Source organism: Pongo pygmaeus, chromosome 4 (genome assembly GCF_028885625.2).
Source record: "Pongo pygmaeus isolate AG05252 chromosome 4, NHGRI_mPonPyg2-v2.0_pri, whole genome shotgun sequence".
Lineage (NCBI taxonomy): Eukaryota > Metazoa > Chordata > Mammalia > Primates > Hominidae > Pongo > Pongo pygmaeus.
Window position 1 is genome coordinate 165,126,928 of NC_072377.2, and position 14,089 is coordinate 165,141,016.

The 14,089-nt window shown below is 45.3% G+C and overlaps 1 protein-coding gene across 1 annotated transcript in view; it reads left to right on the forward strand.

The window, feature by feature from the left end:
• Positions 1-14,089, forward strand: part of FABP6 (fatty acid binding protein 6) — a 49,729-nt gene that overhangs the window by 25,772 nt on the left and 9,868 nt on the right. The window lies entirely within an intron of this gene.

Below are 14,089 nucleotides of genomic sequence, written 5' to 3' on the forward strand. Positions count from 1 at the left end.
GGGTCTCATTCTGTCACCCAGGCTGAAGTGCAGTGGTGTAATCATAACTCATAGCAGCCTTGAACTGCTATGCTCAAGTAATCCTCCAGCCTCAGCCTCCCTATTAGCTGGGACTACAGGCACGTGCCACCATGCCTAGTTAATTTTTAAAATTTTTTGTAGAGACACGGTCTTGCTATGTTGCTCAGGCTGGTCTTGCGCTCTTGGCCTCAAGCAGTCCTCCTGCCTCAGCCTCCCAAAGTGCTGGGATTACAGGTGTATGTCACCACACCTGGCCTCAAGTGGATTTCTTTTTCTTTTTAATTTTGTAGAGACTGGGTCTCCCTGTGTTGCCCATGCTGGTCTCAAACTTCTGGACTCAAGTGATCCTCCTGTCTCAGCCACTCAATGTGGCTGGCATGAGCCACCGTGCCTGGCCTCAAGTGGATTTCTTGACTTGTGACTCAAAGGACCTTGTCTATAACAGTCAGAAATTTCATCAACTGGCCAGGTGCAGTGTCTTATACCTATAATCCCAACTCTTTGGGAGGCTGAGGCAGGAGGATCACTTGAGCCCAGGAGTTCAAGACCAGCATGGGCAACATAGAGAGACCCTGTCTCTATAAAAAAAAAAAAAAAAAGAAAAAGAAAGAAAGAAAGAGAAAGAAATCCCATCAACTCAACTCAAAAGTGGGTTGTGGAACAGGCAGAGACACAGAACAGAAGCAGAAAATAAAGGTTTTCCCTGTCTGGCAGATACTGTTCCCAGTGAGGTGGCTGCCCTGCAGAACTTCCCAGCTTGTCCCTGGTCACCATCTCAGAGGTCACTATCCTCCACTAGTTTATGACCCATGGCCATCCAGTGGAACTTCAGCTCTATCCCAGTTGCCTCAAATAATACTATTCATGTTAACACATAGTTTTGAATAATGCTATTGTTTTTGTTTTCCCCATGTTGTGGTGTTTCCTATTGATGTATACAATTTTATTTTCCTAACCTCACTGTCCATCAAAAGGAGAATGGCTGAGTAAGTTGTGATATGTCTGTACAGTGGATTACAATATGGCCATTAAAAGTGGTGGTGGGCTAGGTGCAGTGGCTCACACCTGTAATCCCAGCACTTTGGGAGGACAAGGTGGGTGGCTCACCTGAGGTCAGGAGTTCAAGACCAGCCTGACCAACATGGTGAAACCCCGTCTTTACTAAAAATACAAAATTAGCCAGGTGTGGTGGCAGGTGCCTGTAATCCCAGCTATTCGGGAGGCTGAGGCAGGAGAATCACTTGAACCCTTGAGGCAGAGGTTGCAGTGAGCCGAGATCATGCCACTGCACTCCAGCCTGGGTAAAAAGAGCGAAACTCTGTCTCAGAAAAAAAAAAAAAGGTGATGGTGGCCAGGCATGGTGGCTCACACTTGTAATCCCAAAACTTTGGGAGACTGAGGCAGAAGGATTGCCTGAGCCCAGGAGGTTGAGGTGGCAGTGAGCCATGATTTTGCCACTGTACTCCAGCTTGGGTGACAGAGCGAGACCTTGTCAAAAAAAAAAAAAAAAGAAATAAGGGCATGAGGAATTAGAACTGGGGAAGTAGAGGTGGTGGGAATTTTGTGGGAGACTTGATAAGAAGGTAAAGGTTACTTCAAACCAGCTGCTGTTGTGAAGAATGGTGGTGGGATTCATCCAACGAGGAGAGGAAAGAACCAGGTATCCCAAAGCGCTGCTGAGTGAGGGTCATGAACTTGAGGTGGTGTTACCCCCTCCCCAATTGTGCCACCTCTTCTGGCTGCAGGTGTAAGTCCTGCAGATGGGAGGTAGAAGGACAAACGCTTTCTTGTGTGTAAGGATGGGGCCTGGGAAGCTAATGTGGTGGAAGGACATTGGGGGTCCTGGCAGAGGAGGGATACATCCATGGGCTGGATAGGAAATCAGATGAGGCTGAGTAGGGGATGAACTGGGGAAAATTGATGAGCTGCAAAGCTGGAAGCTTCACTCAATGGGGTGAGACAATTTTGTCTTCTGCTGTGTATCTCCATCCCCTAACACATAGTCTGGTGCTAGTAAGTACATATTGAATGAATGAAATGATGAATACATGACTTATAGTTCTCATTGTAATTTTTTTTTTTTTTTTTTTTTTGAGACCGAGTCTCACTCTGTCACCCAGGCTGGAGTGCAGTGACACAATCTCAGCTCACTGCAACCTTCACCTCCTGGGCTCAAGCAATTCTCCTGCCTCAGCCTCCTGAGTAGCTGGGATTACAGGCACATGCCACCATGCCTGGCTAATTTTTGTATTTTTAGTAGAGATGGGGTTTCACCGTGTTGGCCAGGTTGGTCTTGAACTCCTGACCTCAGGTGATCCACCCACCTCAGCCTCCCAAAATGCTGGGATTATAGGCATGAGCCACCATGCCTGCCCGGCCCTCATTGTAACTTAACAGACTGGCATTCCACTGCTGGATCAGACAGCCAGCAGCATCCATAGTGGTAGCAAGTACCACTTAGGTCAGAAAAAACAATGACTGCTTGTGTAACCTTGGACAAGTCACGTAACCTTTCTGAACTTAGACTTTCTTTTCTGTAAGTAGGATTATTACAGCCCTCTCAGAAGTTTGTTGCATGGATTAAGAGAGATGCCATGTGTTGAGTGCTTAGCATGGTGTCTCGTGCTTTGGGGTCATTCACTAAGTACCAAAGGAGCAATCAGTCTCCAAGACCCTGATTGGTTCTGAAGGCTGCGTGTAATCAAATTGTTCCTTTTAGTTAGTGGACAAGAGTGCAGGACCTGTAGCCAGACATCCTCCTCCACTTACTACCTGCACATGTTATTTCTGAGCCTCTGTTTCCTCATCTACATGATGGGGATAATATCAGGACTGACATACAAGACTGGTTGGGAGGATAGGATGATAATTTATGTAAAGCATTTAGCACAGGACTTGGCGCATTACAGGTCCACGTTAGATCTTGGCTCTCAGTATTTTCCATCAACTGAGATGCTCCATGGGGGGAGCAAGTTTTGTTGAGGGTAGAACAGGACTTTTAGATATCAGTTAGAAATGGCATAAGGCATAGAGTGGAGCTGTTAGGCAGGCAGTTGGTTATACTAAGTTCAGAGTAGAGGTCTGAGATGGAGGAAAAAAATTAGAGTCATCAGCAAAAGATGATATTTAAAGCTATGGGCTGGAAGAAATCACCAAGGGAATGAGTGCTCAGAGAAAAGACAAGAAGAAGGGCTAAATGCTAGTACATCTGACACTTGGAGATGAGGGAAATGATTAACACTGCAAAGCTGGGAATTGGACAGAGCATCGTGGAAGATGCACAGCCAGCCTGCCCCAACAGTTACTTAACACACTCACTTAACACACTCTTATATACTCTGTGCCAGGTGCTGCAAAAAGTACTTTACAAAAATGAACTCGTTTATTTATTTTATTTTATCTTATTCATTTATTTTATTATTATTATTATTTTTGGACAGAATCTCTCTCGGTTGCCCAAGCTGGAGTGCAGTGGCATGATCATGGCTCACTGTAGCCTTCCGCTCCTACGCTCAAGTGATCTTCCCACCTCAGTCTCCCGACTAGCTGGGACTACAGACACATGCCACCATGCCCAGTTGATTTATTTTATTTTATATTTTGTAGAGATGGGGTTTCCCTGTGTTGCCCAGGCTCATCTCAAACTCCTGAGCTCAAGCAAATCTCCCACCTCAGGCTCCTAAAGAGGAGGGATTACAGGCATGAGCCTCTGTGCCTGGCCTATTTATTTATTTTACAGTCAAGTCTTGCTCTGTCACCCAGGTGGTAGTGCAGGGGCACAAATATAGCTCACTGCAGCCTCGAACTCCTGGGCTCAAACGATCCTTCGTTTGAGCATAATCATATGTAGTGGCATAATCATAGCTCACTGTAGCCTCAAACTCCTGGACTCAAGTGATCCTCCCACCTCAGCCTCCTCAGTAGCTAGGACTACAGGCGCAAGCCACCATGCCTGGCTAATTGTTTTTTAATTTTTTTAGAGCCAGGGTCTTACTATGTAGGCCACACTGATCTCAAACTCCTGGTCTTTGATTCTTGAGAGTAAAACTAGAAGTATCATCATGGGAAAATATTGTTCTCAGAGGTTCCAGTTAGCCCTGACATTCTAGGGATCGATGCCAACTAGTATTTCAGATTTTAGTTGAGGAAAGAGGAAGGGGAGTTTAATCAAGGAATCGATAACTCTGATAGTTCACTTACTCTATGCAAGACCTGTAAGGCCCTGGGGATGGAGAGAATAGGAGGGTGCCCAGGGCTCCTCCTCACCCATGGACTCAAGAACCTGTATTCCCATCCCCTTCTCTGGGCATTACTCTGAGAATAATGGTAGCTGGCTGAGGCAGGGGCCAGGGTTCAGGTGGAAAGCTGGGGTGGCCCAGGGGAATTAGCCTTGGGCTCTTCTTTATCTCTATTGGGATATAGTTGTTTTATTGGTTCTATTGCCTCATAAAACTTCACTGTGATATGGAGGCAGTTTGAGATCATTCACCCCTCCGGGGAGGTTCTCAATGAGGGTCTGAACAAATAGGTAAACCCAGGAGAAGAGGGGAAGAGGCAGGCATGGGTGGATGGAAGGTGGAGGGTCAGATGTACACTTGGACTCTAGGGAAGGGATGGGAGCTTGGCTGAGTCAGTCAGCTGAGTGCCAATGTCATCCTTTCCCATAGCCCCACCACTCCCATCCTGCCTTGGACACTGACCTTGGAAGAGTAGCAACTAAGGAAAAAACAGCTCTGACCGTGCAGGAGGAAATCAATGGGAAAGGGAGTTAAGCAGGGGCCTAGAGAAGCCACCTGGTCCTTCTTGCCCACATCCCCTGGCCTAGAGCTTCTCGAGGCTGCTGAGCAGTGCAATCACTGGGGAGTTTGTCAAAATGCAGATTCTAGGGCCCCACCCCAGACCTACCAAACCAGAATTTTGGGGGGTCAGATCACAGGGATTTCCATTTTTCACAAGCCCTCCCTTCGTACATCCCCAGTAGTGTATGAACACAGCCTTACAGCCTATTCCAGACAGATCTGAACAAATAAAGTGAAATCAACCCCAGTACCCACCAGGTACACATACAGAAGGAAAAATGAAATGCAGCTTGAGGCCTGGAAGGGATCACAATGTGGTTGGGAGATAAAAGACTCACTTTGTGAAGGGTTAAATTAATGCTACAATATATAAACAGTAGTTCAAAATAGGCAGCTAGGCTGGACAAATTGCCAGTGAGTGAGAATAACAGTAGATATCCTTCAACAATCACCTGTGAAATGCTAGATCCTGTACTAAGCACTTTTGCTATGTACTTTCATTTAATCTCATTAAAACTCTGGAAGATCGGTATTTTTTTCCCCATATAATAATGAATGAGGCCAGGTGATGGCTCACACCTGTAATCCCAGCACTTTGGGAGGCCAAGGCAGAAGGATCGCTTGAGTCCAGGAGTTTGTGACAAGCCTGGGCAACAAGTGAGGACTTGTTTCTACTAAAAGTTAAAAAATTAGCCATGCGTAGTGGAGCATGCCTGAGGTCCCCGCCACTCGGGAGGCTGAGGCAGGAAGATCTCTTGAGCCTGTGAGGCTGCGGCTGATTGTGCCACTGCACTCCAGCCTGGGTGACAGAGTGAGACCCTGCCTAATAATAATAATAATTAATAATAATAAATAAGTAAGGCTTTGGCTTATTTGTTAATTCTTCTTATATCAGCCTTCCCTCATACTCAGGAAGTGGTCGGGTAATGTCTCTGTGTTCCAAAAATATCCTTATGTTACAGCCTTTATTTCTTTGATCACATCATGTTGTAATTGCCTGTTTATGGGACTGGGTCTCCCACAAGACTTGAGGACAGACTGGGCGCCATGGCTCACGCCTGTAATCTCAGCAGTTTGGGAAGCCGTGGTGGGTGGATCATTTGAGATCAGGAGTTCAAGACCAGCCTGGCCAACATGGTGAAACCCCGTCTCTACTAAAAAATACAAAAATTAGCCGGGCGTGGTCATGGGGGCCTGTAATCCCAGCTACTTGGGAGGCTAAGGCAGGAGAGTTGCTTGAACCCTAGAGGCAGAGGTTGCAGTGAGCCGAGATTGTACCACTGCATTCCAGCCTGGGTGACAGAGTGAGACTTTGTCTCAAAAAAAAAAAAAAAAAAAAGACTTGAGACTTGAGGACAGGTACTTGGTATTTCCAGAACCCAGTGAACTAGAGATGCTCAGGTGATGTTTGTTGAATGAATCAATGGTGTGTCTGAAGTCTCAGAGCTAAGACATGAGAAGGCTGAGTGACTCTAAAGCCCAGGTTCCCCCACTGAGCCATTACAAAGAGGAGGTACAGGCTATGGGGATTTTTGCAAGGGACAATCTCTACAGGTTGGAGTAATCAAAAAAGCCTGATTGGAGGAGGTGGGGGTAGAAGGACAATTAGAATTCAGAAAGACTGATGAAAGGTGAGCAGTCATTCCAGGCAGACCAAGGCAGGAAGGAAGGGTTTTACAAGGTACGAACTTCCTCCAAGATGAGAGACCCCAGAAGACTCCAGGAGACTGTGCCCCACCCCCTAAACCTTTCTAGCTCACTCACTGGCTGTCACCTTATGGCTGACTTGCATCTCCATTACTGTGGTAAAATTATTTCCCCCAAGGTTTTCAGGGAGAAGGTGAATTTTTCATTGTTTCTCATGCCTAGAGCATGGCGACAAAACATACTCTGTTAGTGGATTTGTCCATTTGGCAAGTCCCTTTGAATAATGGATGGAGTTTTTTTTTTTCAGTTTCCACGAAGAAATAAGACTCATTTATGTCCATGATGTATATCTATGTATATAGCTATGTGAAAAAGAGCAAGACAAAACAGTATCTCCGAATTTCATTTTGGTTAAAAAGAGTAGGAAAAAAGGATATGCACAAATATGTTTGTGTGCATGTGGAAAACATCTAGAAGTTTATCTGCTGAATTTAACAGCAGCTGGCTCTGGAAAATGAGATGTAGTGGGATCTGCAGTTTTAACCTTTATAAAGTCTTAAGCTTTTCTCTTTTTAAACAATAAGTATTAACTTTACAATTGAAAAATAAGATTGTTTGGTAGGATTATAGGTAGCTTCAAATTTATTTGTGTTTTTTTCTTTCCTAATTTTCTTTTTCTTTTCTTTTCTTTTCTTTTTTTTTTTTTTTAAGACAGGGTCTTGCTCTGACACTCAGGCTGAATGCAGTGGCGCAATCATGGCTCACTGAAGCCTCAGTCTCCCAGGCGTAAGTGATCCTCTTGCCTCTGCCTCCAAAGTAGTTGGTACCATAGGCACATGCCACTACACCTGCTAATTTTTAAATTTTTAGTAGAGATGAGGTCTCTATATTGCCCAGGCTGGTCTCTTCCTACATTTTCTTTTCTTCTTCTTTTTTTTTTCTTTTGAGATGGAGTCTTGCTCTGTTGCCCAGGCTGGAGTGCAGTGGTACCATCTCAGTTCACTGCAACCTCTGCCTCCCAGGTTCAAGTGATTCTCCTGCCTCAGCTTCCCAAGCAGCTGGGATTACAGGCGCCCACCACCACACCTGGCTAATTTTTATATTTTTACTTGAGATGGGGTTCCGCCATGTTGGCCAGGCTGGTCTCGAACTCTTGACCTCAGGTGATCTGCCCACCTCGGCCTCCCAAAGTGCTGGGATTACAGGCGTGAGCCACCCCGCCCGGCCACAGATTTTCTACTATGAAGATATGTTAGTTTTATAATCAGAAAATAAACCCCCTTTTTATTATAAAAGTTATTAAAAAGAAAAGAAAAATTCTCAAGATGGCCCAATTTGTTATGTTGAGGGGCAGGAAAGTACCAAAGATGTTTGAAACTCTGAGTCCCAGTTAAGCTGGGTATAAAGTAATTCAGTCCCAATTTGACAAAACATTGTATGAGTTGTAAGAATGTTCCAGATGCCTTAAGTTTGTAATCCCATCCTGGGGCTTTAGCTCAAGGAAATATAGGCATACCTTGTTTTATTGCACTTCCCTTGATTGTAGTTCATAGATACCGTATTTTATTTTTAGTTTTTAGTTTTTTTAGAGATGGGATCTGGCTCTGTTGCCCAGGATGGAGTGCAGTGGCATGATCATAGCTTATTTCAGTCTTGAACTCTAGGATCAGGTGAACTTCCAGCCTCAGTGTCCCTGAGAAACTGTGTTTTTCACACATCAAATGTTTGTGGCAACCCCATGTGGAACAAATCTGTCAGCACCATTTTTCACTTTGTCTGTGGGCCACATTTTGGTAATTCTCACAGTATTCAAGCTTTGTTATTATTTTTATATGTGTTCTGGTGATCAGCAATCTTTGATGTTACCATTGTAATTGTTTTGGGGTACCATAAACTCCACTCATATAAGAGTGAATTTGTGCCCTTCCTTCCTTCCTTCCTTCCTTCCTTCCTTCCTTTCTTCCTTCTTCCTTTTTTTGACAAATTCTCGCTCTGTTGCCTATGCTGGAGTGCAGTGGCACAATCTTGACTCATGCAGCCTCTGCCTCCTGGGCTCAAGTGATCCTTCCATCTCAGCCTCTCAAGTAGCTGGGACTACAGGCACACGCCACCACACTTGGCTAATTTAAAAATTTTTTTATAGAGATGATTTTTTGTCTCACTATATTGCCAGGCTGGTCTGGAACTCCTGGGCTCAAGAGATCTTTCCGCCTCGGCCTCCTATAGTGCTGGGATTACAAGTGTGAGCTGCTGTGCCCTGCCAAAATAGTGAACTTCCACCCATTCCCCATCTCTCTTTCCCTCCTCAGGCCTTCTTATTCCCTGAGACACAATATCGAAATTAGGCCAATTAGGTTGGGCACGATGCTTTATGCCTGTAATCCCAGCACTTTGGGAGGCCAAGGTGGGAGGATCGCATGAGCCCAGGAGTTTGAGACCAGCCTAGGCAACAAAGTGAGATCCTATCTCTACAAAAAAATTAAAAAATTGGCTGGGCACGGTGGCTCGCACCTGTAATCCCAGCACTTTGGGAGGCCAAGGCGGGCAGATCACAAGGTCAGAAAATCGAGACCATCCTGGCTAACACGGTGAAACCCTATCTCTACTGAAAATACAAAAAATTAGCTGGGCGCGGTGGCAGGCACCTGTAGTCCCAGCTACTCAGGGGGCTGAGGCAGGAGAATGGCGTGAACCCAGGAGGTGGAGCTTGCAGTGAGCCGAGATAGCACCACTGCACTCCGGCCTGGCCGAAAGGGCGAGACTCCGTCTCAAAAAAAAAAAAAAAAAAAAAAAAAAAATAAATAAATAAAAATAACTAAATAAAAATTAAAAAATAAAAAAATAAGCTAGGCATGATGGTGAATGCCTGTGATCCTAGCTACTCGTGAGCCTGAGGTGGAGGACTGATTGAGCCTGGGAGGTTGAGGCTGCAATGAGGCGTTTTTGTGCCACTGCACTCCAGCCTGGGTGACAGAGGAAGACCGTGTCTCAACAAAAGAAATTAGGCCAATTAATTAGCTGAAAATGTCTTCTAAGTGTTCAAGTGAAAGGAGGAGTCGAACATCTTTCAGTTTAAATCAAACATTAGAAATTATTAAGCTTAATGGGGGAATAATGAGACAGACCAAAAGCTAGGTCTCTTAAGTCAAATAGTTAACTGAGTGGTGAGTGCAAAGGAAAAGTTTTTGGAGGAAATTAAAATGCCACTCAAGGCTGGGTGCAGTGGCTCACGCCTATAATCCCAGCACTATGAAAGGCTAAGGTGGGAGGATCGCTAGAGCCCAGGAGTTTGAGACCAGCCTGGGCAACATAGTGAGACTGTCTCTACAATAATTTTTTTCTTTTTTTTTTTGAGACAGAGTCTTACTCTGTCCCCCAGGCTGGCATGCAGTGGCATGATCTCGGCTCACTGCAGGCTTAGCTTCCCAGGCTCAGGTGATTCTCATGGCTCAGCCTCCCGAGTAGCTGGAATTACAGGCATGTGCCATCATGCCTAGCTAATTTTCTGTGTTGTTAGTAGAGACAGAGTTTTTGACATGTTGGCCAGGCTGGTCTCGAACTCCTGGCCTCAAGTGATCCGCCTGCCTTGGCTTTGCAAAGTGCTGGGATTACAGGTATGAACTACCATGTCTGGTCAAACCTGATAGCAATTTTTTTTTTGTTTTTTTTTTTTTTGAGATGGAGTCTCACACTATTGCCGGGGCTGGAGTGCGGTGGTGTGATCTCGGCTCACTGCAACCTCCACCACCCGGGTTCAAGCAATTATCCTGCCTCAGCCTCCCAAGCAGCTGGGACTACAGGTGCCCACCACCACACCCGGCTAATTTTTGTATTTTTACTAGAGATGGGGTTCTGCCATGTTGGCCAGGCTGGTCTCGAACTCCTAGCCTTGTGATCCGCCCACCTTGGCCTCCCAAAGTGCTGGGATTACAGGCATGAGTCACTGGGCCCGGCCCCACCTTTTTTTTTTTTTTTTTTTTTTGAGGCAGAGTCTCGCTCTGTCCCCCAGGCTGGAGTGCAGTGGCGTGATCTCGGCTCGCTGCAACCTTCGCCTCCTGGGTTCAAGCGATTCTCCTGCCTCAGCCTCCCAAGTAGCTGGGATTACAGGCACCTGCTACCATGTCCAGCTAATTTTTTTGCATTTTTAGTAGAGATGAGTTTCAGCGTTTAGCCAGGATGGTCTCAATCTCCTGACTTCGTGATCCACCCGCCTCAGCCTCCGAAAGTGCTGGGATTACAGGCGTGAGCCACTGCACCTGGCCCAACCTGACAGCTTTTCAGAAACATGGGACTGTGTTTACAAACTAATGCTGGGTGAAGAAAAATAGAATACAATATTGTATTTATGTGGGGTGTGGTTATTGTATATCTGTTACAGTTGACAAGAAAGAAAACAATAATGAGGGAGAAAGAGAGAAATAGCAAAAGAGGGAGGAAGAGAGTAGAAAATATAAGCCCGGGCAGGGTGGCTCACACCTGTAACACCAGCACTTTGGGAGGCCGAGGCGAGTGGATCACTTGAGGTCAGGAGTTCGAAACCAGCCTGGCCAACATGGCAAAATCCTGTCTCTATTAAAAACAGAAAAATTAGCCAGGCATGGTTGTGGGTGCCTATAATCCCAGCTACTTGGGAGGCTGAGGCAGGAGAATGGCTTGAACCTGGGAGGCGGAGGTTGCAGTGAGTCGAGATGTGACATTGCACTCCAGTCTGGGCAATAGAGCGAGACTGTCTCCAATAAACAAATTAATTAATTAATAAAAGCAGTTTACTTGTATTAGGGTTATGGGATTATAGGGATTTTTTGAAAAAAAGACGTTGAAAGCTATTTTAAGAGTAAATATTGGCTGAGCGCGGTGGCTCACACCTGTAGTTCCAGCACTTTGGGAGGCCGACGCGGGCAGATCATAAGGTCAGGAGTTTGAGACCAGCCTGGCCAACATGGAGAAACCCCTTCTCTACTAAAGATATAGAAAATTAGCCGGGCATGATGGTGGGCGCCTGTAATCCCAGCTACTCGGGAGGCTGAGGCAGGAGAATTGCTTGAACCTGGGAGGCGGAGGTTGCAGTGAGATGAGATCGCCCCACGAGACTCAGTCTCAAAAAAAAAAAAAAAAAGTAAATATAAACTATACACCAGGGCTCTGTGACTTTGGCACGGTATACTTTGTCAAGGTTAACACTTCACTGAACCTCTGTTTGCTCCTAGGTGAAATGGGGGCAACAATAGTACATACTTCATAGAGTTGTTCTGAAGATTAAATAAGATCATTCATGTAAAACACTCAGCTAAGTGCCAAATGCATAATAAAGATCCAATAAATGTGAGCTATTCTTGTCATTGTTATTATTATCAGTCATTGTTATATCATCATTATTATTATCAGTGAGGGGAAATTCTCACATGCTCTAGGCAGGAGTGTAAACTGCTACAGCTTTTCTGAAAGGCAGTAAAGTAATAGATATACAAATTTTAAATACTATAATCCTTTGTTCCAGGAATTTCATGTCTGGGAATTCGTCCTTAGCAAGTAATCTTAGCAAATAATCTGACATGTACAGTGAAAGGTGTGAACAATAATATTTTTATCACAGTTATTTATAATAGGAAAAGATTGGAAACAACCTAAAAATCCAGCAATAGCCAAGTAAGTTATGAGACATATATATGATAGAATACTCTGGGGCTATTGAACAGGATATTATATACCTTTTTGTAATGATACAGACATGTGCCTATATCATTACATAAACAGGAGGTAACAGAGCAGTATAGTCTCATTTATACAAGAAAGTAAATATGTGCATTTAAAAGCTTAAAAGGGCTGGGTGTGGTGCCTCATGCCTCTAATCTCAGCACTTTGGGAGGCCGAGGTGGGCAGATCATCCAAGGTCAGGAGTTTGAGACCAGCCTGGCCAACACAGTGAAACCTTGTCTCTACTAAAAATTAGCTGAGTGTGGTGGCACACACCTGTAGTCCCAGCTACTGGGGAGGCTGAGGCAGGAGAATTGCTTAAACCTGGGAGTGGAGGTTGCAGTGAGCCAAGATTGTACCACTGCACTTCAGCCTGGGCAGTGGAGGGAGACTTCACCTCAAAAAAAAAAAAAAAAAAAAAAAAAAAGTCAGGTATGGTTGCATGTACTTGTAGTCTCAGCTGTTTGGGAGGCTGAGTTCGGAGGATCACTGGAGCCTGGGAGGTCAAGGCTGCAGCGAGCTGAGATCACACACTGCACTCCAGCCTGGGCGACAAAGAGAGACCCTGTCTCAGAAAAAAAGAAAGGGAAAGAAAAGAAAAGGAAAGAAAAAGCCTGGAAGGAGAGGTACCAAACTACTATCACAGGCCACCTCTGACAGGACTGTCACTTGCTCTGAATTATTTGAAATTTTTATATATATAACTTAAAAAAATCCATGACGTGTGTGTGTGTGTGTGTGTGTGTGTGTGTCTGTCTGTCTGTCTGCCTGTTAGACTAAAGTAAGAGTCCTGGCTGGAGTTAGAAATTCCAAGATTGGAGATTAAAGCCTGGTAAAATGCGGCAGAGTTGGTTTTTCATCAGTTCAAAGACCCCTTAGTCCCAGGTCTGGGAGTCAGCAACTGTATTGAATTCAGCTTTAGATGGAAATGAAAGAGATTCATGGAGAGCAAGCCTGGGAAAAGGAAATAGACGTGCAGAGATTCCCTGAATTAATAATAATTGTCCGGGTGTGGTGGCTCACGCCTGTAATCCCAGCACTTTGGGAGGCTGAGGCAGGCAGATCACTTGAGGTTGGGAGTTCGAGACCAGCCTGAGCAACATGGAGAAACCCCGTCTCTACTAAAAATACAAAATTAGCTGGGTGTGGTGGTGCATCCATGTAATCCCAGCTACTCTGGAGGCTGAGGCAGGAGAATTGCTTGAACCCGGGAGGCAGAGGTTGCAGTGAGCCAAGATCACACCTTTGCACTCCAGCCTGGGCAACAAGAGTGAAACTCCATCACAAAAATAAATAAATACATAATAATCACGAGAGCCTTTGCAGAGTATTTTATACTTTGCACTATCAATTTTGCCCAATGCAGAGGACATTCTCACAAGATAGGTAGGCTGGAGTGATCACGGAGGAGATAGAGTCCCTGCATGTGAAGTGGTACTGAGAGACACAGCAGGAAATGGAAGTCAAGATTCTGAACCCCTAACCCCTTCCAGCTCTGAAGCTTGAACAAAATAAAACTCATCCAGCTCCCAGCCCAGTGCCTGGTCCACAGGCATCTTCAAGGCACCTGGCACCTTCTCCTCCAGGTGCGCTGCCTAGGTCCACGGGTGGTTGCTTTACTCTGGTTGCATTATCTGCACCCTTAGGAGCATCTGTTCTCCTTCAAGTTTGCTTTGCTCCAGCTAAACTCATTGTTTCCTTTCATCATGGCCCTTTCCATCTTCATCACACTGTTCCCTCATCCTAGAATATCATCTCCCTTTGTTCTCAGTCTCCTCCAACCTTCCTGCTTCTCTACACATCCAAGTCCTATTGGTCCTCCAAGACGAGTGCCAAATGCCACCTCCTCCCCAAACATGCACCAGCCCCTCACTGGACACCATTGCTCCTTCCTCATGCCCCAGGTCAGCCACCTGCTTTTCTCCTGG